Source organism: Pinus tabuliformis, chromosome 5_2 (genome assembly GCF_031772625.1).
Source record: "Pinus tabuliformis cultivar Carrire ecotype Pingquan chromosome 5_2, CPIR1, whole genome shotgun sequence".
Taxonomy (NCBI): domain Eukaryota; kingdom Viridiplantae; phylum Streptophyta; class Pinopsida; order Pinales; family Pinaceae; genus Pinus; species Pinus tabuliformis.
In genome coordinates this window covers 885278423-885293314 of record NC_142306.1, presented here as the reverse complement: position 1 = coordinate 885293314, position 14892 = coordinate 885278423, and the positions used below count along the sequence as shown (strand labels likewise).

The 14892-nt window shown below is 40.2% G+C and overlaps 1 long non-coding RNA gene across 1 annotated transcript in view; it reads right to left on the bottom strand.

The window, feature by feature from the left end:
- Positions 1–859: 859 nt before the first annotated feature.
- LOC149162142 (uncharacterized) overlaps positions 860–14892 on the bottom strand; it is a 97550-nt gene continuing 83517 nt past the window's right edge. The window contains exons 2-4 of the long non-coding RNA XR_016261547.1: positions 1234–1504; positions 1051–1093; positions 860–965 (exon numbers count right to left, since the gene is read on the bottom strand). This is a non-coding gene — a long non-coding RNA (uncharacterized LOC149162142). The remainder of the gene's footprint in view (positions 966–1050; positions 1094–1233; positions 1505–14892) is intronic.

The following is a 14892-nucleotide window of genomic DNA, read 5'->3' as shown; positions in this document are numbered from 1 at the left end:
ATCATTCTTATTCTTATTCATACATTTAATATATAATATTTATATCCTCATGGATATCTTGATATTCCAAGTCTTTTGGAGTAATTAAATTGTAGAAGGAACTTTGTTCGCTTCAAAGGAGATGAAAGAAAGGTACTAACTCCATCAAACATCAACTATGCCCCCTCTTCCCATGTTCAACATAATATGACCATGTGGAAAACCCCCTCTTAGTCAAGAGAACAAGCATCCTATGTCAAGAGAGTGATCTGAAGGCATGAAAGTACCATCTTCAACCATTAACCATGACAATCCACCAAGAAGAGAATTGAAACTGTACCAAGGTATCCCCATCAAATGGTCAAGTGCCAAGAAGAGAAGAGGCTCCATAGTGTATCTCCCCCAAGACTATCAAACAGTCGCAGGTACCAGAGAAAACTCACAATTGTCATGAGCATCACAATGTGGACCCTCGTACAATATGATGTGTAACATAATGTATAGATATTGATTAGTGTCTAGAACGGTTATTATTCTTTAGTGAGCAATATGGTTGCACCTAACGAGAAATCTGGTTGTCCTGTATTATTTTATATTACGATGTTCTTTTTGTTTCTGTGTTGAATTCTTCTGCTGAGCTGTAACAGATATAGTAAACAGCATAAACTTTGATTAATATGTATTATTGTACTATCTCAACAGGTGCTTGTTTTCGTAAAAAATAAGAGCAAAGATTGAACGAGATACACTTTTGTATGAGAACAAACATATCTAAAGAGATCAAATTATTTAATGAGATAAAATAAAATAAGAGAGTTTAACTTTATATGCTGAACTACATATTGGAGTTAAAGAAATTAGTTGATGATAGAGCAGAGTTACCTTGTCACCATCAGCACAAAACCCTTTGAGGAACCCATCACAAATAGGTGCATTTGGGCTGACATTTACATGTCTATAACGACAACTCTCGAGTGTACAGAAGCCTGCTAAATAAAGATCTAGAATGTTAGCAATGTTAAAATTGCATAAATGAAAAAGGGCAGATGACAGAACTGACAATTGAGTCACCTAGCAGGAAATATAAGCAGTCTGGCAATCGTTCTGGGATAACCTGCATAGAGAAAACAATAATGGTCATGTTATATGCTTTTAAAATACAAAAACATATCACAAATTATTTTGATAGGAAAATGAATTCATTCATCGTTCCCATGGAGAGGGTACATAATAAGATATGCAAATAGAATATACCTTGTGGGTCAACCTGCAGTCCGGATTGGAGCAGGTACCTTTCAGAAACTGTTTACAGATTGCTACCTTCTCAGAATCATGCTTGTAGGGACATCTTCCATCTTCCTTATCACATTTACCAAATCTCGTGAAAAATTGGCAATACTTTTGTTTCTTAACCTGCCCACATCTTAAAGTGTGTAAACTCCACCTAACTTTTTCACTGGCCAAGGCACGACTCACTGCCTTTGGATCTCTAATTAGTTCGTTCCCATTCCCAACTTTTACATATCTGTTTTCAAAAAAAGGCGACTGGTATAAAAATTATATTTTCACAATTATAAGTTCCAGATTCAACTGAAAATTGTAAGATAGATGGTTGAGTTTGATCATCAAAACTGGCTCACCTAGAAATTGCATTTAGAGAATTGCAAGTGCAAAGGAAAACTAATACAGCAATATAAAATAGACATTGAGGGTTTTGTCATGACTAAAGACACAGTACCAAAGATGGTCCAGTCTAAATAAGTAAAGTTGGAGCAACATTACTTAAAGTAGGAAATCATACATGTATAGCTGTGTCTAACTATATGAAACTATTCCCCAATATAAATATCTAGTCTATCCAATCATTGACTTTATCAATTCCATTGCTGATTCATCTCCTTTGCCCATTCCATACACTCCCAGGCCATAATCAGGAATCTACCTAGTCTCATTATGGTCAATTGGAGAAGATTTCAATGCCTTTAATGCAGAAGTATGGAGGGAAGAGGGGCATTCCAATGGTCCCATGGTATATCTGCATTCTGCAAAAATCGAAAGGTGGATTGGCGATTATTGAAATTTATACACAGGATTTTTTTCATAGCAAAGCAGGTAGTCAGTTGCATTGATGGTGAGGCTCCATGGAAGGCATTGCTTATTCATGATCATGCAAACCAATCACATTTTCAAAGTAGTCTCAATTTGTTTTATGTGGTATTACTTCCGCTCCACATCCTTTCAAAATTTAGGGGTCAGTTGTAGTTGTACTAAGGAGCACCTGGAAAACTGTTGCTAAATGGCTTTTCTGGCATTTTTCAGGTATCCAAAGGGGTTGGGACGTCCCTTTCGAGCAACCTAGAGCTAGCAGTGTTATGATCCTTAGTGTTTAAGATGATAAACAATGCAGAAAGTAAATGATCCCTAACAAGAGTACTGACACTTGTTAAAATTGGCAACTAGGGCCAAACTCCACATCGGTCATCTTATTTATGACAGCTGATATTTTCTTGGATTCCCCTCTCCGAGAGGTGTATGATTGATCTAAAGATCATCCGATTCCGACATGTACAAATGAAGTTATGAATTTATTTTAATTATGGACAAAGTGTCAAGGTCGGCCAGCGAACTTATGTAGGCTCAGAAGCCCAACAGTCACGTCTATTCATCTTGAACATTTGCTATAAATACATGATGCCTTAACCTCATTTGGACACACTCATCTTCACACTTCTCTCTCTCTCTCTCCTCATTGATTGGTACGGATTTTTGGGCCCCTCTCTCTCCACACGTCCGAAATTTCAAGAAAGTGAAATTTCAGGAGGCCAAATTTCTGGATAGTTTGACCATGCTTTGACCTGTTTGACTGCGTTTTTGGGTGAGGTATTCCTTTTTGGGCAGGCTACATTTCTGGGCACAAAAATTGAGGCCAAACATTGTCTTTGACCAGCGTTGACTAAAGCTCGGGCTGACCGCAGGTCGTCTGTTTGGCCAGATTTGATTGGGCTGTTTTGAGGGCTGATTCATCTCGCTGTTTGGAGGCAAAAGTTGATTGAAGTTGACCAATTTTTTGAGGGTCGAATCTTCCCTGTTGACCAACATTGACTTTTCTGGTTAGGGCTCTTTTGCTGCTGTTATAAATTATCAGATTTGTAAATTGTACTATCTCTCTCTGTGCTAAACTATTGAAGTCAAAAGAAAAATTGATCAAGGGTTTCCCCACATTGGGGTTTGTCCCTGGCTGGTGCCACATCTTGTGTCCTCTTGTCTTGGCTTGTCTTCTACTGTTTAGGTTTATGTTCTATCTGTATTTTACTATCATGTTGATGTGATTGCTAATCTGGATATTGATATTGGACTAATAAAGAAATTGAAGTAAAATTGCTCTAAAGCATAGAACATACCAATGTTGCCTAAAATTAACATGGTATCAAAGTTGAGGTGAAGACAAAGCCCGAGCAAGAGTGAAAGCGCAATCACCAAAGGCAGTTGGATAAGGACAAAAGAATCAATGGGTTCCTCATCCTACTTCCCGGTTGAAGACAAGCTCCATCATAAATTTGACTATCAGGGATCGAAGATGTCCCTTGATTTGACCTTGGAAGAAAAATAAGTGATGGATTATGTGCAAGGTAAAATCCCTGAGCCTCCTTCAAATGCACCGGTTGCTGCGAAGACCAAATACAATAGCATTGAAGTCAAAACGAAGAAGATTATCAGGGATTCCATTGACAAGCATCTGGTGGCCTACATCTCCGAATTGAAGACCTCCAAGGAGATCTATGACAGGTTGGTCAGCATGTTCAAGGTTAGTAATGCTAATCAAACTCTATTTCTCAAGAATAAATTGAAGGATATTAAGAAGGGCAAGGACGAGGATATCCAATCCTATTTTGTGACTGAGATCAAGAATGATCTACTCTTAATTGAAGAAGTCATTCCTGACAGGGAACTTACTCTCACCACCCTTGGAGGACTCCCACCTGAGTGGTATGTATTTAGAACCACCATCCTCAACAATGATCGAATTCCAGGGTTTGAAGAATTGATGTCAAGATGCATTCAAGAAGAAACAAGAATGGTGGAGCAAGAAATGACTTCTAATAGAAACAATCCCACTGCATTCTTGTTAAGTTATGGTATGTTCTATGCTTATAACAGTTTACTTCCTTTTCTTATTATATTCCACAGATTAGCAATCACATGTACATAAAGTAAAGTGCAGGTAGAACATTAAACGATCGATAGAAAACAAGCCAAGACAAGAGACACAAGATGTGGCGGCTAGTCAGGGACAAACCCCACAATGTGTGGAGAAACCCTTTGATCAAATCTTCTTTTATCTTCAATAATTTAGTAGAGAGAAATAGTACAATAAATCTGATTTATATCAGCAGTAGCAAACCCTATATCAGTAGCATCAGCATTAGCGGCTTCATCATCAAAACTAGGGCAGACAATATCTCGCAAACCGACCGTCGGATCGGCTTAATTCAACGACCAAAAGTTGCAGCCTTCAGAGGAGGTTCAGATGAACCTACAACGCAGTTCAGATGAGGAGATATTCTAGTCCACGGAGGTCAAACTTCACTTCTGCAGTTGCAGCTTCAGTTTCAGCAGCTTCCTTCAAACTAGGGCAGTCAATTCTCGCAAACTGTCCGTCGGATCGACTTGATTCCACCACCAAAAGTTGCAGCCTTCAAAGGAGGTTCAGATGAATCTATAGTGCAGATCAGAAGAGGAGGTTTGATGGTCTACGCTAGTCAAAGTTTGGATCTGCAGTTGCAGCTTCAGTTTCAACAACTTCCGGCTTCACATGTGTGAGAGAAAGACCCTTTTTTGCGTAGTAGAGAAGAGACTCTTTTTTGCACAGTAGAGAGAGAGAGATGTGATGAGATGAGTGAGTGCAAATGAGGAAAAGTCCTCCTGTATTTATACAAAACTGTTGATGTTTGAATAGATGCGACTGTTGGGCTTCTGAGCCTACATGAGTTGTAGGTCGGCTTGATAATAATTCCATAATCAAAATAAATTCATATCTCCATGAATACATGTCAGAATCAGATGATTTTTAGATCAATCCTACACCTCTCAACGAGAAGAATCTAATGAACATACTATCAGCCATGAATAAGATGACCCACATGAAGTTTGGCCCTAGTTACCAATTTTAACACTCCCTCTCAACTAGGGAGAACTTCATCTGTAATCTATCTGTCGGTCGCTACTATTCATCCATCAAATGCACTGCCCTGTACAACCTAACCCTTGCCCTGCTTTGCTCTATTCTGCCTATTCTGCTTTGTCTTGTTCTGCTTTGCTTTTGTTTTGTTCAGCTATGCTTTTGTCAGAATTATGAAGAAGAAAAAATGATCGAGAATGTATCATACTGACTCAAAGTCAGTCTCAGAGTATGTGCCACTGGTCCCAGACTAGTCTCAACCAACCCGAAGTGAGTGTCATAGTGAGTACAACTCCTACCACAAGTCCCAGACCAGTAACACCCTCCACTGATTCAAAGTCAGTCTCAGAGTGCGTACCACTAGTCCCAGACCAGTAACAACCGACCCGAAGTTAGTGTCATAGAATGTACCAATCCTACCACTGGTCCCAGACCAGTATCATTGATCACAAATCAATGGAGGTCATCCTAGCGTAGGGAGTACCTGTACGGTAGATACAACGATGCGTCCATCGGTACTACTATGGTCCCTAACTTCATTTCCCTTCTCATTGATCAGATGAGAGGTACTTCCCATGAGTCCCAGACTGCATGGGTAGGATGCCTCGACAGGAGAACTAATCAATCCTGTCCTCACAGGGGAACACATCAATCCTGCTACAATCGCCATGGAGAACACATCAATCCAGGCCTCACAGGAGAACACATCAATCCTTCTACAATCACCATGGAGAACACATCAATCCAGGCCTCACAGGAGAACTAATCATCCTGCTACATAAGAGAGCGAATAATCCTGTTCCACAAGAGAGCGAATCATCTTGTCCCACAAGAGAGTGAATAATCTTGTTCCAGGAGGGTGAGGCACCCTGTGGTCGTATGTTGCTCCAGTAAGAACCGCAAGCCCTCAGAGCTCCCAAAGCTCAATGTATGCAACATGCACGACCCTTGTACAAGGGTTTCTTGACGACTCCAAGTCGTTTGGGAAAATCACAAATTAGATCTTTCCTCAGGGCATTGACAAGGTGTATCGACCTGTACATCATCTTAATGCGATGGAGCCTCCTTGCTCATCGACTTACCATATCCTAGATGATGTCTATCTGCTGGAGCAATCGACAAATACGGGATTCCTCAATAATCGAATCCCACCTCTGGTTGTTATAGAGAATCACAGTGGTATCCAATGTAAATCCAAACAGCTCACTGAAGAGCTTTCGCAACCAGACTGCCTCACAGGAGGCCATGCTAGCAGCAATATACTCTGCTTCAGCAAGGCTCAAAGCCACCGACTTTTGCTTCCTGCTCATCCAGGATATCGAAGCAAATTCCAAGGTGAAACAACACCCGGAAGTGCTCTTACGGTCCACCACACTGCCTGCCCAATCAGCATCAGTATATCCAAGTAGTCTCACATCTCCGGCAATGTATCTTAACCCATTAGTAATTGTGCCACGAAGATATCTCAGAAGATTCCTAGCATCAATCCAATGAGGCTTAACCAAATATGAGCTCACAATGCTAACTGCAAAACATATGTTCAGATGGAGGTTCACCAAGAACATCAATGCGAATGAGTTTATGAAACTCAGAGGCATTTCCCAAATCTGGTCCAACATCACTACCATATAACTTCTAAAAGTTAAGATCCTCGAGGTAGTCACAGGCTTGCAATCCATCATACCGAATCTTTCCAATATCTTTACCACATATTTTCCTTGAGATAGGAAAATTTCCCCTGGCTTCTGCCACACTTCAAGTCCTAGGAAATAGTGCATCGGTCCTAGGTCCTTCATTTCAAATTCAGAAGCCAACTCCCTCTTACATTTGTGAATGAGAGAGTCTGCACCTGTTAGAAAGAGGTCATCCACATACAACACCAGTATGAGAGGCTTTTCATCTTCAACCTTAACGTAAAGGTTAGGATCGGCTTCACTCCTAGTGAATCCCAGCTTCATCAAGTAGCTATCGATCCTCTCATACCATGCTCGGGGTGCTTGCTTCAGCCCATAGAGAGCCTTCTTCAACTTGCATACATGATATTTTCAATCATAAATCTCAAATCCTTCAAGTTGCTCCACATAGACCTCTTCTTTGATCGAACCGTGCAAGAACACGATCATGACATCCATCTGATGTAGGTTCCATCCTTGTGAAGCCACAAGGGCTATGATCAAGCGGATGGTCGTATATCTGGCAACAGGTGCAAATATCACATCATAGTCAATACCTTCCTTCTGGGAGAAGCCACAAGCAACAAAACGAACCTTATACTATTCCGTACTTCCATTTGCTGCATGCTTTATCTTGTAAAGCCATTTAGAAGTGACAACTTTCTCGGTTCTTCGGTCATAGCATCCTTCCATATTTGATGCTTGACAGCATCTGAGAATGATGAAGGCTCATTTTGTATGATTGTGCTCATGATGGTCAGGTATCCTTGATACTTGTTAGGTTTCTTACTTTCACGGAAGGTTCCTCGGGGTGCAGCATGTCCTTAAGCATCATCAAGTATCCCCCTAAGCCATGAAGGTCTCTTCCTAGAAGGGGAAGGCTCAGGTGGATATGGGTTCCTCCACATCATGCATTGTTACATCATCTACCCATAGAAACTTTTGAAGTCTCTGGACAGATTTCACAATCGTACGGTTCTTCCTTTCCACCACGCCATTCTGCTCAGGAGTATGTGGTGTAGTAGTCTCCCTCTTAATGCCAGCCTCAGATATGCCTGAGTGAACCAATTGTAATATATCAGAGATCTTGCTTTGGCTTGAGGGGAATGGTCCCCTTTTGAACTTTCCTTCAGCACAGCCTGGACATACACCTTCTTTCTCTACTCGGAATTCGGGCATCCCTGTCACCATTTGTCTTACACCGAGTAGAGCTTTATAATGAAGGGGGGAAAATGTCTGATGTCAAAGTTCGGACTAAAGAGATGTGTCATAAGACATGACACCTAGTGGACTTCCATCGACTTGATATAATGAATCAACACGAAACCCAAGAGTAAAGGCATCTTTAACATTATTTTTCCATATACGTAACTTGCCATCGCTGAAGGTTACCTTGTAGCCTTTGTCTTCCATTGTCGAGATGGACACCAAGTTCTTTTTGAGGTCAAGTGCATTTAATACATCCTGGAATTTCTAGCCTTCTTGAATGGTTGTCCTCTTCCTTGATTCCCAGCTCTCCTCTTACCTTTGCTATTGAATTTGTCATTCCTTTGATTGCCATCAGAGGGATTTTGATCATCGTCCTGGTGTGAGTCCTTTCTATTAGGGCACTCCCTTGCATAGTGACTTGCTTTATCGCAGATGTAACATCATCCTTTTCTTCCACCCTTAGATTTAGCCTTTTTTTTATTTAGCCCCGGAATTATTTCTTTTCTTAGCATGAGAAGAAAAGGCAGCAGGAGGACCTTTAGGCAAGGGCATTTCTTGCTCTTCTACCCTTGTTTCTTCTTGAATGCATCTAGCCATTAGTTCCTCGAAACCAGGAATTACATTATTGTTCAGAAGAGTAATCCTGAACCCATTCAGATGGTAATCCTCCAAGAGTCGTGAGTGCCATTTCCCTATCAATAGTAGTCTCCCCAATAGATAGGAGATCGTTCCTGATCTCGGTGATTCTTAAGAAGTATGCTTGCATATTCTCATCTTTACCCTTCTTAATTTCCTTCAGCATATTTATAAGAAACAAAACTTGATTTGTATCATTAACTTTAAATAAACTCACTGGTCTATCGTAGATTTCATTGGAGGTGTTCAGGTCGGAGATGTAGGCCACCAAGCGCTTGTCGATAGAGTCCCGGATGATCTTCTTTGTTTTGACTTCTCCATTTTTCCATTTGTTCTAGGCAGCAGTGGATGCATTTGATGGAGGCTCAACAATATTGCCTCTTACATGGTCCAGCACTCCTTGATCTTCTAGGGTTAGATCGATAGACATCTTCCATCTGTGATAGTCAGCGTTCTCACGGAGCTTGTCTTCGACAAGGAGTGTTGAGGACCCCATAGTTCTTTTAGGATAGCCTTGCCAATCTTCTCTTCGATGATTACTTTTGCTCTTGCTCGGGCTTTGTCTTCACCTTAGCTTTGATACCATGTTAAGTTATGGTATGTTATATGCTTATAACAGTTTACTTCCTTTTCTTATTATATTCCACAGATTAGGAATCACATGTACATAAAGTAAAGTGCAGATAGAACATTAAACGATCGACAGAAAACAAGCCAAGACAAGAGACACAAGATGTGGCGGCGAGTTAGGGACAAACCCCACAATGTGTGGGGAAACCCTTTGATCAAATCTTCTTTTATCTTCAATAATTCAACAGAGAGAAATAGTACAATAAATCTGATTTATATCAGTAGTAGCAAACCCTAGATCAGCAGCATCCACATTAGCGACTTCATCATCAAACTAGGGCAAACGATATCTCGCAAACTATCGTCGGATTGGCTTGATTCCACCACCAAAAGTTGTAGCCTTCAGAGGAGGTTTAGATGAACCTACAACGCAGTTCAGATGAGGAGATATTCTGGTCCACGCAAGTCCAACTTCACTTCTGCAGTTGCAGCTTCAGTTTCAGCAGCTTCCTTCAAACTAGGGCAGTTGATATCTCGCAAACCGTCCGTCGGATCGACTTGATTCCACCACCAAAAGTTGCAACCATAAGAGGAGATTCAGATGAACCTACAACGTAGATCAGAAGAGGAGGTTTGATGGTCCACACTAGTCAAAGTTTGGATCTGCAGTTGCAGCTTCCGTCTTCACATGTGAGAGAGAGAGACCCTTTTCTGCGTAGTAGAGAAGAGACTTTTCTGCACAGTAGAGAGAGAGAGATGTGATGAGATGAGTGAGTGCAAATGAGGAAAAGTCCTCCTGTATTTATACACAACTGTTGATGTTTGAATAGATGCGACTGTTGGGCTTCTAAGCCTACATGAGTTGTAGGTCAGCTTAATAATAATTCCATAATCAAAATAAATTCATATCTCCATGAATACTTATCGGAATCGGATGATCTTTAGATCAATCCTACATCTCTTGATGAGAGGAATCTAATGAACATATTATCAGCCATGAATAAGATAACCCACATGAAGTTTGGCCCTAGTTTCCAATTTTAACATTCTCCGCTCATGCCAAAAGGAGAAATAATGCAGGGTCTAAAGGTCATTTCCATGGAAAGTATAGATCTAAGGGAGGAAGGAAGGGAAGGTGCTATGTTTGCAATAAGTTTGGCCACTATGCAAGGGAGTGTCCAAATAGAAGGGACACATTGCATGATGATGATCACAATCATTCCAGTGTCAACTTCAACAACAACGATCAAAGGAATGGCAAGTCCAATGGCAAAGGAAAAAGGAATGCGAGACATCAAGGAAATGGTCGACCCTCGAAGAAATCAAGGAACTCCAGGTATGAAGAATCCAATATTGTTAACAATAAGCAAAAATAGTACTATCTTATATCAGCCCTCTCCAGTACCTCTCCTCCGGATACTTTGGGAAATAGGTTGATTGATAGTGGTGCCTCAAGGCACTTCACCAGATACAAGGAAGCGCTCTCTAATCTAATAGAAAAGGAGACAAACTTGGAGATCATCCTTGGAGATGATGCCACCTATCCCGTGAAGGGAGTAGGGAATGTTACCCTTCAATTGAATCAAGGTAACACTATCCATTTGCAAGAAGTACTATATGTACATGATCTCAAGAAGAAACTGGTGTCCATTTCAACCATGGAAGACAAAGGATTCAAGGTGGAATTCATCGATGGAAAGTTACGTGTTTGGAAAAGAAATTTTAAAGATGCTTTTACTCTTGGGTTCAGGGTTGACACTTTATATCAAGTTGGAGAAAGTCCATTAGGAACCATGTATTGCAACAAATCTCTACAATCTGAACTATGACATCAGAGGTTCGCCCATCTTCATTATAAGGCCCTACTTGGTGTGAGATAGATGGTGACAGGTATGCCCGAGTTCAAAGTAGAGCATGAAGGTGTATGTCTAGGATGTGCCGAAGGAAAAACTACAAGGGGACCATTCCCCTCAAGTAATAGCAAGACCACAGACATATTGCATATGATGCCTCTAAAATCTTTGGGAGGATACTTATATTATCTCACCTTTGCGGATGATTATTTTCGCAAGACCTAGATCTACTTCTTGAAGAAGAAGGATGAAGTGTTCACCTGGTTACAACACTTCAAAGCCTTGATCGAAAACCAATTCGAGAAGAAAATCAAGATATTGAGGATTGATAATGGGACCAAGTACGAATCCAATGAATTCCAAGATTATTGCAGAGAAGCTGGCATTAATAGGGAGACTACAATGCCATACACTCCTGAGCAGAATGGTGTGGCTGAAAGGAAGAATCTCTCTATTGTAGAAGCAGTTCATGCCATGCTTCATGATCAAGGCCTTCCGAAGTTCCTATGGGTTGAAGCTGCAAATACTATTGTGTATGTTCAAAACTGATGCCCTCATCAAGCATTGGACTCCAAGACTCCCGAAGAAATGTTCACTGGTAAGAAACCCGATGTCTCTCATTTTAGAATTTTTGGAAGTCCCGTATATTTTCATGTGTCGAAAGAGAAAAGAAGCAAATTGGGTGCATCTGGGAAGAAATGAATTTTTGTGAGCTATAGTGAAAATTATAAGGGATATAGAATTTATGTGGCTAGTCAAAAGGAAGTTGAGATAAATCGTAATGTCACTTTCGACGAAGATATGGCCCTTAGGAAGATCAACAACCTTCCTATCCTAAGGTAGGACAAAGAAGCTGACACCAAAAATCAAGGTGCAAAAGAAGACGAAACGATGCCTGATGTTAATGAACCTATGGACTCTATTGATCCTCCTCATGAGCCCTCCTCCTCCAAAAGGAGACCCTCATGGCTTAGGGAAACTCTTGAAGATGCCGAGAGACACATTGCACCAAGGGGGACTTTCTGTGAAAGCAAGAAGCCGAACAGGTATCAAGGATATTCAACCAATACAATAGTGGTCCTTCTAAAGAATGGGATGTGGATGCAAAAAATTCTGATTTGGATCTCTCTCTTGCAGCCTTATAGTCTTTATTGTACTTGCAGTCTCATATATTAATATAAATAAAGGCTGATTTTGAGATTTGGATATATAATAAAGGTTGCTTTTGGATATTCCGATATTTTTATTTTCATTATGTGATCATTCATGAGTAAATGTGATGTAAATTAAATCTTAATGTTTAAGTGTAATAAATTATAATGTATCATTTATGCTTTATGATTGCACATATATATATATATAGATAGATAGATATAATATATATATATATATATATATTCGTGTTTCCCTGTTTCCAAAATTTGGGGAGGTCGCGTTTCGTATCGCTTCCTGTTTCGGAAATTCGTACCCGTTTCCCCGTTTCATGCAACTTAGGATTAGTTTAATTCTATTTCTTTTTCTAAATAGGATTTCAATTTATGATTTTATATTATATTTCATTTTTACAAAAGTAACGAACCCCTTCAAGTCATGATATGATCTCTATCGTTGCATGCTTAGCTTGATACTTGCACATGATCAAAGAGGCCTTCTAGGTGACATAATTTAATTAGGGAAAACCACTTTTACAATTTGTCATGAGTTTGAAGGAAAGTAAAGGTTGACTTGTAAAACCAAAGATGTGGGCTAGTTTCCCCTCTTGTTGGATCTCCTTGCAACTAGTCGGCTTGTGAAATCAAGGGAGTACTCATTGAAGTGAAGCTCCCACCTGTTGGAACTCCTTGCGACTTTCTGAAACCCATTCGAAGAAGGGGAAACACACATTAGATTAAATTCATCTTTCTGCAAACACACGCAGATCACCACATATTCATCATCTCATTCACTAATTAGTCCAAGTAAAATTTAATCTAATAAAAATTACCAAGAACATTTTCCACAACGTTTCATGACAGTACAACATTTGGGCCACCATCTTAGTATTCAGATTTAATTTTAAGCAACACAAGAATTCCTTATTGGCACTATTATTTATTGGCTATATCATTCGCTTACGAGTGTTCCATTTATGCAATTGTTATGGTTATATCATTTATTTGTGAATTGTGCTTATATGCTTCATGTTGACCACTCATGTGTCAACTACCCCTCGAGAAAAGTACCGTGCAGAGCAGTCAGAATTTTCTCAGATTTCATCTTCATCTTACAGCTTCTGGTCATCATAAGGTAATTCAAATTCTGCAGCCCTGTGGGCCATGATGTAAAAATGATTCTAGTATGTTTATAAATCCATGTAAAACATATAGGTAAGCCTATGGTTTTTACCAAAGAGTTTCACTCTAGGGAGTTTTTTCCTCACCAATTATTTGTGTTTTTAAACATTTATAATTGGTAGAGTTTTTCTCTCGAGCATGCCCCAAAGCTAGGGTGGGGCTTGATGGTGAGGTATTAGGTGAGTCCTAGTGTATAGAGTCTATGTAAATTATCATACTATACCATCTGTAAAGTGTCGCAAAATTTGGTTGAGTCTAGAGGTCATATTTTATTGTCAAAATTCCCCTTATAAATGGGATTTCTATGTAATATTTCATGTAAAGATGTAAAACACGTCTATAGAGGTTCTAGGCGGTGATGGTAATCAAAATTATACCTCAACTCCTAAAATTTCTATATAGACACACTTTGAGGGTGGAAAAATGTCCAAACCCCTCTAGAATGATTATTATTATTTTCTAGCAAAAAAATGCAAAATAATTAGCTAGAAATTAGTCAAAAAATTAAAATGAGAGAAAATAAAATTTTCTCCGAGTGGAAAAATAATTAAAAAGTGAATGTGTATTTTCCAAAAAGGGATCAAATTGAAATTTGAGAAAATTCTCATTTCCAAGGCAGAAAAGACCCACAAAAAATCCGTTGGGCCAGAAGGAAAATAATTTCAAAAAGGAAATCAAATTTTTTGGTCTAGGTAGTTATTTTGAACGAGGGAATTTCAATCCTAGATGGGGGTGTCCAATCAACCCAACACTTGGCAGATGGGGTGCGTACGGAGCCTGTCCGACCACCATGGGCTCCTTTATTCGAATAATGATGAGCCGGGACAACTCTAATTTCCCACAGGCAGATGCTTATTTCACACACGATGACGATAAATACTCCAGGCTACACAGAATTCGAACAGTTGTTTGCTCCGGGCGATGATGTGTGAGGTTGCAAAGGGAATTGGATCACAGTTCTTGAATGCCCTGTCGAGGTCACGACAACGGGCACGTAGGGAATTTGTGGAATGGGATAGTCAGGGTAGATGTCAAGTATTGGCCAAGGATTTCCCTTGGGATCCCGGCACGAGTTAGGTGGTAGAGGTTCTTTGCATATCCATCTAGAACCTTGGTTCAAGTATTGAACAGTCAATATTGTCAAAGAGGGAGGGGTCTTGCCTGCGAATTCAGTCTATTTCCTTATGTAATTTGCATCAAAGCCCCTAGAGTGCCCAACTCTACACTTAGGTTTGTCTTGGGCTTCGGGCTAGGTCGAGAGCCATTTATTTTGGCTCTCACAGCACCGGGGTGGTCCGCTTTGAGGCAGTTCTCTCCAGCACTCTCTACGGTACATCAGCCAACTCGACAACAACCTGGTGGGGAGAATTTTGTGGCTTCACAGGTGGGGATGCTTCTCACGACTTGAAGGGGATACGGTGGAGCGCCTTTTGCTTTGGCATGCTCTAGGACGCTAATTT